A 12,540-nucleotide genomic window follows, 5' to 3' on the forward strand; every position below is an offset into this window, starting at 1 on the left:
CCAGATTTTTATATAGTGAGGCTGTCAGTTTCACTGCTTTTTTAACATTTGATGGGTCCAGAGGAGGGCCAGCCACAAGGATGATCAAAGGTCCAGCAGTTGAAATGAAGAACCAAGGGATTCTGGTTATCTCAGAATACTTTGCATACTAATCACTTGTATAATCATATTGTTGGCATTTCAAAACATTTGAGTCAAGAAGTTAAATGGACTGTGTAACAAAATTTGTAAAAGAAATAGTGCAAGTGTCACTTTACTAACATGACCCATTCTTCATCATCTGTAGACATTTATAGGGTCTACGCTTTTGGAACAGTGGGAAATATTTTGAAAATTAGGGTTAGCAAATTGCAAAGGGAAATAAGACAAAAAGTTCCCAATTGAGACCTTAAATATAACTTGCTATTTATAATGTGGTCCTAATGCTGTTCAACCTTCCATTAGCAGAGATCTCTGCATAGCCATGGGCAAGCATCAAATACGCAGTACTTTATAACAGTAATACATATACTGGTAAAGCAAAGGCATAATTATGCAAACAGGAAAGATACAAAATGAAATTTGCCTTCAAGCAAAGCCTTGGTTTATATAGCAAGTTAAATTGAAGCCTTTACTTCATTTATACATTGAAAACTTATTGGTATATTTATTCTTTACTTTCCTATACGTCTTAGAATCAAATACTGGCTTATCTGGGGTATATAGTCAGTAATTTGAATAAAGGACCTTTGTATATGCTGAAGTATTAGTGATACTAGCAGTGAAAGAAATGTTTCTACTTTTCCAAAGGAGAACAAACTGATCTGAATGTACTGAATATACTAGGAAAGAGAAATCTGTTACATTGTTTAGGCAAAAATTCTACCAGCAATGGCCTGTATAATTGTATGCAGTAAAAGTGTTCCAACATTTAAATAGAATCATAGAATCACAGGGTTGGACACAACCTTCAAGATCACCTAGTCCAACCGTCCTCCCATAACCATTGCTACCACAAGCACTAAACCATATCTCATAGCTTCTCATCCAGACACCTCTTGAACACTGCCAGGGGTGGTGACTTCACCACCTCCCTGGGCAGCCATTCCACTGCCTGACCACTCTCTGAGAGAAAAAGTTTTTCCTCATGTCTAACCTAAACCTCCTCTGATACAATTTGTGGCCATTTCCTTGGGTCCTGTTTGTTGTGTGGGAGAAGAGGCCAAACCCCTCCTCATCACAACCTCCCTTCAGGAAGTTGTAGAGTGCAATGAGGTCTCCCCTGAGCCTCTTCTTCTCCAGACTAAACCATCCCAGCTCCTTCAGTCGCTCTTCATAAGACCTGTGCTCCAGAACCCTCACCACTTTCATTGCCCTTCTCTGGACACGTTCCAGGGCTTCAACATTGAGGGGCCCAGAACTGAACACAGTACTCAAAGTGCACCCTCAGCAGTGCTGAGTACAGAGGGGTGATCACCTCCCTGCTCCTGGTGGTCACACTATTTCTAATGCAGGCCAGGATGGCATTGGCCCTCGTGGCCACCTGGGCACACTGCTGGCTCATGTTCAGCCAAGCATCGATGAACACCCCCAGGTCCCTTTCCTCTTCACAGTTATCCAGCCACTCAGTCCCAAGGCTGCAGCACTGCATGGGGTTGTTGTGGCCAAAGTGCAGGACCTAGCACTTAGCCTTGTTGAACCTCATCCCATTCACCTCAGCCCAGTGATCCAGCTTATCTAGATCCTTCTGAAGGGCCCCACTACCCTCAGGCAGATTGACACCACCTCCCAACTTGATATTATCTGCAAACTTACTGAGGGTACACCCAATCCCTTCATCTAGGTCATCAATAAAGATATTAAACAAGATGGGCCCCAGTACCAACACCTGGGGGACACCACTTGTAACGGATTGCCATCTGGACTTAGTTCCATTCACCACTTTCTGCTGGGCACGGCCCTCTAGAAGGTTCCTTAAACAAAGAAGAGTATACATGTTCAGGCTATGGGCAGCCAATTTCCCCAGAAGAATACTGTGAGAGACCATGTCAAAGTCTTTGCTGAAGTCTAGATATACTGCATCAACAGCCTTTCCCTCATCTACCTGTCTGGTCACCCAGTCGTAGAAGGAGATGAGGTTGGTCAAGCACGACCTGCCTTTCATAAACCCATGCTGGCTGGACCTGATACCCTGGACACCACACACATGCCATGTAATCTCTCCCAAAATAATTTGCCCCATAACTTTCCCTGGTACGGAGGTCAGGCTGACTGGCATGTAGTTCCCTGGATCCTTCTTATGGCCCTTCTTGTAGATGGGAGCCACATCAGCAAGCCTCCAGTCCTCTAGGACCTCTCCAGATAACCAGGAGTGTTGGTAGATGGCTGTGAGTGGCTTGGTCATCACCCCTGCCAGCTCCATCAGTACCTTAGGATGAAGCCCGTCTGGTCCCATGGACTTGTGGCAGTCCAGATGGAGGAGGAGTTCTCTAGCTGTCTCCACCTGAATCACTGGGGGTGTATTCTGTGTAGCATTCCAGGCTTCCAGCATTCAGGATGTAAAGTGTCTTGAGGATAAGTGATCTGCCTATTAAAGGCAGATAATAAAGGTGTTGAGGACCTCAGCCTTCTCCTTTATCTTCAGTGGTCACATTCCCCACTGCATCAAGGGTAGAAATTGTCCCTGGTTCTTCTCTTACCATTGATATATTTATAAAAGGATTTATTCTCTTTTACTTCAGTGGCAAGTCTGAGTTCAAGTTGGGCTTTTGCCTTTCTAACTTCCTCCCTGCATATCTTAGGAACTTCCTTGTAATCTCTCTAAGTAGCCCATCCCTTCCTCCAGAGCACAAAGACTCTCTTTTTCTTCTGGAGTCTCAATAATAGTTCTGGCTCATCCACAGTGGTCTTCTTCCCCTACGGCTCACCTTACAGCATGCAGGGACAGCCTGTTCTTGCGCCTTTAAGATTTCCATCTCAAGGAACGTCCAGGCTTCCTGGACCCCTTTACCCTTAAGGAGCAACTCCCAAGGGACCCGTGCTACGAGCATCCTAAACAGGACAAAGTCCACCCTCTATAAGTTCAAGATAGTATTTTTGCTAATCACCCTTCTGACATCTCCAAGAATAGAGAATTCTACAGTTTCATGGTTACTCTGCCTAAGACAGTGCCCAGCCTTCATATCTCTCACTAGTTCTTCTCTGTTAGTGAAGAGCAGGTCTAGCAGGACATCACCCCTGGTAGGATCTCCTACCAGCTGCATAAGGAAGCTTTTCCACACATGCTAGAAACCTCTTGGACTGTTTCCTCTGTGCTGTATTATATTTCCAACACTTATCAGGGAAATTGAAGTCTCCTACGAGAATGAGTGCTGGCGATTGTGCAACTTCCGCAAGCTGCTCGTAGAACGCCTCATCCATCTCTTCATCCTGATTAGGCAGTCTGTAACAGACCCCACCAAGATGTCGCCCTCACAGGTCTTCCCCTGATCCTTACCCACAGATACTCAACTTTATCATTCCTAACCCCAAGCTCTCCAACATCAAAACAGTCTTTAATATAAAGGGCCACTCCACCACCCTTCCTTCCTCATCTATCCTGTCTGAAGATCTTGTAGCCATCTAACACAGCACTCCAGTCATGGGAGTGCTCTCACCAAGTTTCAGTAATAGCAACTAGGTCATATACTTTATCAATACTTTATCTTACATTCAAGAAATCTAGTTAAATAGATGTTTTTGGTTTTCTTTTTGTTTTTTGACTGTACTGATGCAAAATGTTTGGAAATTTCACTTGATTTTTGAACGCCTTCTAATTTTTTTTTTTTTTACATTTTTAAATTAAGACACCTAAATTTTATCCATCAGTTTCCAGTCACTTTTTTATAATTCCAACATTTGGCATAACTGTTAACAGTGCAAGCCTTGTAATGACTCTAAGACATGAATAGGTGATGCAAAAGAGAAGACACTCATTTAGCTTGCTGCAAGTTCAATTTCAGAACCACTCACTTAAACTGCAAAGAGACGTGTCATTTTGAAGTGAAAGTGAAATAAGCTTGTTTAAATCAAGCAGTCTTAGGCCAGGGAACCACCAAATGTCTGCATTATAACATCTACTGCATTGTGGAAGCTTGAGTCTGGCAGTAATGATGTTAGAGCTTCAATAATTCAGTATCCTTTCAAGTTACTCAGTTAAAAAGCATGAAGTTTAAAACCCTGTATTCATAGTTAACTCATCCATCTTCTTACTCATATTTAATGCATGGTGAAGTTTAATTACTCTTATTCTAGAAATACACTTGGACTAATATATACCTGATTATAAAACGTTAAATATTACTTTTTGTTATTAAATCTCGACTATTTTTCATTCTTTGCATTCAGGATCCACTGTCTGAAAGTCTTCTGAATGAACAGTTTATTGTGACTCTCCTGAATTAATAATGTCTTTTCTTTATCTGATTTACTTATTGAGTCGTGGGAGAAACCTTCACTGCAAATGCTGGTAAAGTGTGTTTTGTTTCTTTATCCTGAAGGCTTCCTCTATGCACAAACTATGCAAATACTCAAGTCAGCTTCTTTCACAGATGAACTGTAATGGAGAATTTGTAATAGGCCATTTTGCACAGTCATAGTGCTATCACTGTGAAACAGAAATAGTGATTTCTGATTTGTTTACAGTATTTTAGAAACAGATTATTTTTGTCCACATAGCTACAAAAATGCGATCAGAGAAGTAAAAAAAAAAAACACAAAACATAGACTTTATCTGAATAACTTAATTAATATGATTATAAAGAGGATAAAAATTTGCCTACACTGTAATTTTACCTGATGTACATCCAGGACCCGTCTCTGGAAGCCATCTAGTATTTAGATTAGTTAGGGAACAAGGCCAACAAGTGGAAGGAGTCAAGGTTCACACATGCTTCAAAGATAGCAAAATACATCCTCAGTAAGCAGAGAATGAGAACAAATGCACATACACAAAATTTTTTGGTAGATTTGGGGTTTGTCAAATTTCTGTTTATTATCTGGAGGTTTATGGCTGAATCTCATAGCAGACTGATAGACTGTATTTCAGCAACTATTTTGTAAAATTTGATCTTCCAAGGTTAGAGATCAAAGAAAAGAAGGTTGCAACTGTCAGGAAAAAAGGATGCACTGACATGCACTAAAGTTGACTTCTCTGAGATGAATGAGAATGTATAATGAATGCTCTTTGATATAGTTGTGGTTATGCTCGTAGTCAGTGTCTTTAAAGCCTATATCCTGTTCTGTTACACTCCTTAAAATTCTTATGTGTACAATCTCATTTATTTGACCAAGTCTTCTGCTGGGACAGAAGTAGAGCTTGTATGAAAATTTATAGTCTTTACTAAGGAGACAAGATGAATGTAATATCATGTCCAATTCCCTGACCACAACTTCAGTAATCTAATCCTAATGGCCAGTAAAGGTACAGGATGTATGTACATAAGAGACTTCAGATTTAATTGATAAAAACTATTTCTGGACATAGGACTTGAGACTGAAGGACCTGAGACAGTTCCCAACCTCCACATCTCCCACTAGTCCTTCTCCTGAGCTAGGATCCATAGGTAAGATCCATCAGCAGACATCAGGCCAAGCACCAAGTAAACTGCCCCATGGTTAAAAAAAAATAACAAACCCACAAACTAATTACAATTGAACCAGCCACTCAGCCATGTGTTTATGAGATGGGTTTTCCTCAGTATCCTTCCCTGCCACTGAAGGGATAAAGAAAAATATAACCTGTATGTCCACCTTGTCCACTAACCAGTCCCTGTACCCTGAAGTCCTTTTTGACAATCCTCAAGCTTCTCTCTGCAACTTCATTGCTGCCAGCCTGAACTATCAATAAAGGATAATAATCAGAGGGGAGAATCATACTAGAAAATTTCCTAGAAATATCCCTGACCCAGGCTCCAGGAAGGCAGCACTCTTCCTTATGGGTAGGGTCAGGCCAACATATGGGGCCTTCTGTTCCTCTAAGAAGGGACTTGCCTATGATAATCACTCTTATTTCCCTCTTCGTGGAGATAGTCTTGAGGTGCGGAGTTGGCTGCCTCGCCCTAGCAATATTTAATACTCCACCAGAATTGTGTTTTTCCCAGGTAAAATTTTTCAGATACTGTGGACCAAAGAAATGAGGATTATTAAAATCCACACACATAGTGAAATTTTGGTAAAGCTAAAGTCTTCCAAGAAAATTACATTCTGAATTAATCAGAGTGTTTTCATGGAGCTGTTGGAGTGGGTCCAGAGGAGGACCACAAGGATTTTCTGAGGGCTGGAGCACTTCTTCTAGGAGGAAAGGTTAAGGAAGCTGGGATTGTTCTGCTTGAAGAAGAGGAGATTCCAGAGAGACTTCATTCAGGTTTCTAGTACTTGAAGGGAGCTTATAAAAAGGAGGGACACTGACTTTTTACACAATCCAGTAGAGAATGGATAAGGGGGAAATGTTTTAAACTGGAAGAGAGGAGATTTAGTGTAGATATTAGGAGTAAATTCTTTACTCAGAAGCTATGACGTGATGGTGAGTCATTGGAACAGGTTGCTCGGAGAATTGTGGATACCCCATCCCCAGAGGCCTTGAATGGTAGGTTAGATGGGGCCCTGGGCAGCCTGATTAAGGGGGTTGCAATTTTGCCTTTGGCAGGGGGATTGAAACTAAAATGACCTTTAAGATCTCTTCCAACACAAACTATCCTATGATTCATATATATATATATATGTACATCGTTTGCAACGAGAATATTTAGAGAAGATGAAACAAAGGCATGCAATTTTCTATTTTTCTAATAATTCAGATCAGAACTGGGACCTACATAGAGAATTAATTGAACAGCCTTTAGTGGCACTTGCACACTTCCCCATTCTGTTACCATTCCATTTTAAATGTGATAGGAGCTTAGGATATTTTTTTCTCTGTGAGTTTTGGTATCTGTGTCTATTTACAACAATTGCAAAAATATTGTATAATTCTTTTCTCAGCATATTTGCAAAGGAGTTTTATTGCTGTGTTATTTAGATAGTTCAACCTTGGCACAAATACTATAGTTTGTTGACATTTTTTAGGTTTGTTCAAGACCCAAGACCCAAGACCACTGTTTTTCTGAGTAATTTTAGACGCTGATGACCTGTTCAGTCTCTATAGTTGTGTACCAGTTGAGCTTTCATCAAGAGTGTGTTGTTTCTGTGCTTTGGAATTGTTCTCATTGTAATGTTTATTGTCTTTTGCTGTCGTAGTTCCTTTTTTTTCTATTAGTGTGTACATTTTTAGTGAATGACCTTTGCTTATTCTATTCCCATATCTCTAAACCTCTAGGTGGAGACCAGGGCAGTAAATCCCACCCCACTGTGAGGGCAGAGCAAGACTCTCCCTCCCTCAACTTCAAACCATTTCTCCTTGTCCCTTTCCCTTTAGATATTGAAAGGCTGCATCAGAAGAGGGGTAGCCAGCAGGGACAGGGAGGTGATTGTCCCCCTCTACTCTGCCCTTGTGAGGCCCCATCTCAGTACTGTGTCCAGGTCTGGAGCCCCCAGTACAGGAAAGACAGAGAGCTGTTGGAGAGGGTCCAGAGGAGAGCCATAAAGATGATCAGGGGACTGGAGCACCTCCAGTTGGAGATTCGTGATCCTTGAGGTCCCTTCCAACCCTGGCCATTCTATGATTTTGTGATTCTATAGTTAAATTTAATAGAATCTGTACATTTTTTTGTGTTTGAAAGATGGACTAGAAATGCACACTGAGGAGTATAGAGTTGATTCCTTGTTTTACATTTATTCATACAGAGCTTTGCAAATATATTTCAAAATAAAATTTATGAAGTAGTACTATAGATTGTATTTCCTAAAACAATGTATTTCAATGAAAAGATGTATATTAAGAAAAGAATATATTACAGCAAGTTCAAAACAAATGTCTGTGTCTGAAACTGAAACTGGAATGAAATACCTATACTTGAGGCTATCTTCTGTATATGTTGATAGTTATAGTCTTTATTATTTATTTTTCCATTTGAGTCACTGAAAGTAACTTGGAATTGATAATTCATGGCCTTGCTATATATGCAAGAGTTTACTGTTTCAGAGTGTGGATCAGGGTTTGAAAGAACTGGGGCAGATCATTTCCGGAGATTAGACCATAGGATCATTACTGTGCAGACAATAGGTTTATATGAATTATCATGGCAGAATAACCTTCCTTCATGAATGTTACTTCATTCCTATCTGAAATGTACTGTGTTAGCATGTTTTGAGCATGGATTATTAGATTTTTCATGCATATGTATTTGAGAATTGGATGGATAAAAAATCCCTCCTTTCTAGTGGTTCTTGTGAATTAGATTGAAAAAGGTTAGTGGTTCTAATTCTTACTTTTATAAAGCACACACCATCCACAACAATCTGTATGCTAACAAAATGAAAAGCAAATCAATGTAGAATGTAGATGCCAAAGAACTAATTCATTAGCCAGAGTGATAACTAAAAATTATTTCTAATTCTACACTGGTCACTATTGCTCATTGGTACTGTATCTAGATTCTTGATTGTTCTTTATCTACACTGTCACCTTTTGACAGATAAAGGATTAAGTCTGAAGAGGAATATAACACCAACATTTCACAAAATAAATGTCTCTAACCCTGAATGGAGTCTCTAATAATACTCTATGCTCATTTATCTGAAAAAAAAAAAGAAATTTCTTGGAACCTCAAAATGAATGATTACAGAAATTTCCTCCTAACATCTTTATGCAAACTTTTGAATCACGGCCTGAACCTCTGATTGATTGCCGGAGGCAAGCACTGAGTCATCTAGGGGAACACAGGTGAAAGCAATTCACCTGTGTGACTGGAAGGGGTGGCCTGGCTCCACCTCTCCTAGACTCCTTTTAAGGCTGGCTGCCATTAAGGCCGGATCTTTTCCTGGAGATTTCTTCCTTTGGAGTTTTCCTGTAAGCCCAGGGCATGGGTGAGTGTTTTCATTTATTTTTGATTATCCTTTTCTACTGTGATAGTCATTTAGTTATATACTCTGTAGATACTAACCTAACTGCTCTGTATATTTGTTGATTATATGCACTTATCAACAAGTGTTTTGATTATGAGATCAACTGTTAAAATACACAGTTTTTTTTTTTTTGTATAACCAGTGTTTAAAAGAAATTTTTTCTGCCCTCTAGAGTTAGCTTAATATTTCTTATGCATATGCACTAGCAGGAAATATACATATGCCCTAGCCCATCTCTAATAATTCATATAACTAAGGCAAACCTAGCAAAATTTAACAAAAAATGATTTTCAAGGCATCCACTTAAAAACCAGCAAGATACTTATAAATTTTATTGATCTGTTGAAAAAGGAGAAGAAATTTCTGGGGACTATAAGATATTTGGATTTAAGAAATTCCGTTATTTGCATGATTGAGAGGTAGACTGGATTTGATACAAATGCTCATTTGTAGTTTCGTGGGTTTTTTTTTTTTTTTTTGTTCAGACATTAATTCTGCTGAGTGCTTACATACAGGATGTAAACTAATTGATGGTACTTCTCACTGCTTAACGTGCTATTAATAATCTTCCATACTGTGAAATACTCTGAAGAATTATAAAATACATTCTATCTCTGGCTTGGAACATTCTTGACTCATTGTTTATACTTCTCCCTAAAGAAGGAACTAAAATAGATGTCTTCAAGATGATATTTGTACATCTTAAGAAATTCTAAAATGGAAAAACAGTATGAACATACTGTATGCAGAAGTTTTACGTGTTTTCTGTATTTTAATTCTTTGTGGGCCCCTTTTTCCCCTTAGTAAAATAACCGCTGTAACAAATAGAGAGACAAAGATCTTATTCAAGAAGGGTTTGAATAGCTTTAAAAAGACAACACAGACTTTATTGGTAGGTACTGAAAAGCATGCTGCATCATTTTAATCAGAAAATATTGGAAATCCTCCTTTCTGATTTAATGTTACAAATATTGAGTGCGAGTGAAGGCTTATGTCCTGTGAAGTTTTACTAACTAGGAGGGTTGTTCATTCTGCTTTTATTTTCCTCCAGTCTACTCCTTTGATTTTCCCATATGCAGTATTTGAAGAAATTAACTTAAGTATTTTTTGAAATGAATTTATCTCTTCTGAGAGAAGATGAATGAATAGCTCTGCAAACTCAAATTATTTAACTGCATGACAAACACGAAGAAGCCAAAAGAACAGCTTTTCCACATGCTTTTAGTAAGCTTCGGCTGAGAAGAGTGGGTTCTGCAACTATTCAGTATGGCTAGATTCACTATATTACTCAGCAATGTCTTTAGTCTTTTACTGTGACTATAATTGCATTCATATTTCAGTCTTGATGTTTTTATGCTTGTATACAGAGTTCAGACTTCTGATTCTGAGGAACTAGATATAAGTAGAATCTCATTCCATGGAAATCTATGAATTAAGATGTTATAATAGAAATATTAATAATACACAACTAATACTTCAGTGTTCTTAGTGGATTCAGAGATATCACAGAATCATAGGAGTTGGCTGAGATGTCTTGAGATGGAATCTTCTGTATTCTGGCTTGTGATCATTGCCCATTGTCCTGTTGCTGGGCACCACTGAAAAGAGCCTGGCCCATCCCCCTTGACTCACAACCACCCTTTAGGTATTTACAAGTGTTGATAAAATCCTCCCTCAGACTTCTCCAAGCTGAGCAGTCCCAGGTCTCTCACCCTTTTTCTCATGAAGGAGTTCCTCCAGGCCGCTCATCTTTGTGCTCCTTTTCTGGTTGCTCTCTAGAAGTTTTGTCTGTCTTGAACTGGGGGAGCCCACAGTTGAACACAGTATTCCAGTTGTGGCCTCACCAGGGCAGAGTGGAGGAGGAGGAGGAGGAGGAGGATCATTTCCCTTGACCTGCTGGCCATGCTCTTCTTAATGCACCCTAGGATACTATTGGCCACAAAAATTCTACTGGCTCATGACCAACTGGTTGTCTACCAGGACATCCGGTCCTTTTCTGCAGAGCTACTCTCCAGCAGGTCAGTTCTTAACCTGTACTGATATGTGCAGTTATTCCTCTCCAGGTATAGGACTCTACACTTGTCCTAGCTGAGCCTCATTATGTTCTTCTCTGCCCAACTCTCCAGCCTGCCTAGGTCTCACTGAATGGCAGCACAGCTTACTGGTGTGCTATCTACTCCTCCCAGCTTTGTGTTTTAGTGTGGATTCTATCAATTCATGCATGTCACTGATGAAAACATTGTAACAGAATTAGACCCAGTACCAACCACTGAAAAATAAATATACATTTTTGTATATTTATGTATGTATTTTTAGTATGTAAGTACTGATCAGATCCACTGATATAGATGTCTGCTTCCATTGTTTGCAAGCATCCTAATTAACACCCATATATATCTTTAGCTCTAAATGATAATCTAATTGCATTAAAATTGTAGATTAAGTCTTTTCTAGATAGCTGAAATTTTGATATTTCCCACTGTGCAAAATGTAATACTTAAGTATTCGGATAAGATAAAGGAAAGGTTAAAGTGCAGAAAGATGCAAAAACTGTTGTCACTGGCAAACATACAAAGAGAGCCAAGTAATCCTTTTAGATTTGGGTATAGCTCACAGTATATATGTATCAGTAAATATTGCAAGTCAATTTATGACAGTATGAAATTTGCTCTGCTTATGTTATTTTTTTCCTTTTTTTTTTTTTTAGCTAAAAAACTGTAATAAGAGTAATACATCTGCCATATGCTACAGCTATACATCCTAAGGTTAGATGTCTTTCATTAATAAATTAGTTATCTTTTATAGGTTTCTTCTGGCCCCCTAAAATTCTCATTTGAGATTTTTAGTCATAGAAGAATGAATCATCTTCTCAGATAGTGTCTTATACAGTTGCCATGGTTGAAACTTAATCCTTAATAAAAGAATGATACTCTGAGTGATTGGCTGAGTTTAGTAACCTCAATGTAAAGTTGTAAAAGGCACAGAAGACATTTTTCCTGTATGTAGCTAGTTCTTCTGAATACAGGGAGCTGATAGGTATTTTGCTACCTAGTGCTACCACTTTGTTTCTGTACTATTAAGTTACATATCTCAAAATAAAGAAAATACAACCAAAACACATTTCTTTTTTTCTTTGAAAAAGTAAGATGAGTATTTGATTTGTTTAGCAGAGCAACTGATCTTGCTTTCCCTAAGTACATGGATTGAAAAGGGGATTGCAAAATATGAAAATATTAGCTGGCTACTACTGTTTTAGAAATAGATTAAGTTCTAGTCCTTTAAATTTACCACCTGTTAAAAGATGAGGTTTTTCTAAAGTGGACTACATGTAGCAAACTTAATTCAACAACTACAGGACCGAAGATATTAACCAATCCATTTTAAGTTAAACATAACCTAATGTACTCTGAGAAGTAAAATTTAATTGTATTTATTTATCATAAATTTACTAGTTTATTAATTTATAATTAATTTTATTTATAATTTAAAAGCTTAATTATTGATATAAAACTATTCATA

This window comes from Lagopus leucura, unplaced genomic scaffold, assembly GCF_019238085.1.
Source record: "Lagopus leucura isolate 7727_CA_CO unplaced genomic scaffold, USGS_WTPT01 Super-Scaffold_1, whole genome shotgun sequence".
Lineage (NCBI taxonomy): Eukaryota > Metazoa > Chordata > Aves > Galliformes > Phasianidae > Lagopus > Lagopus leucura.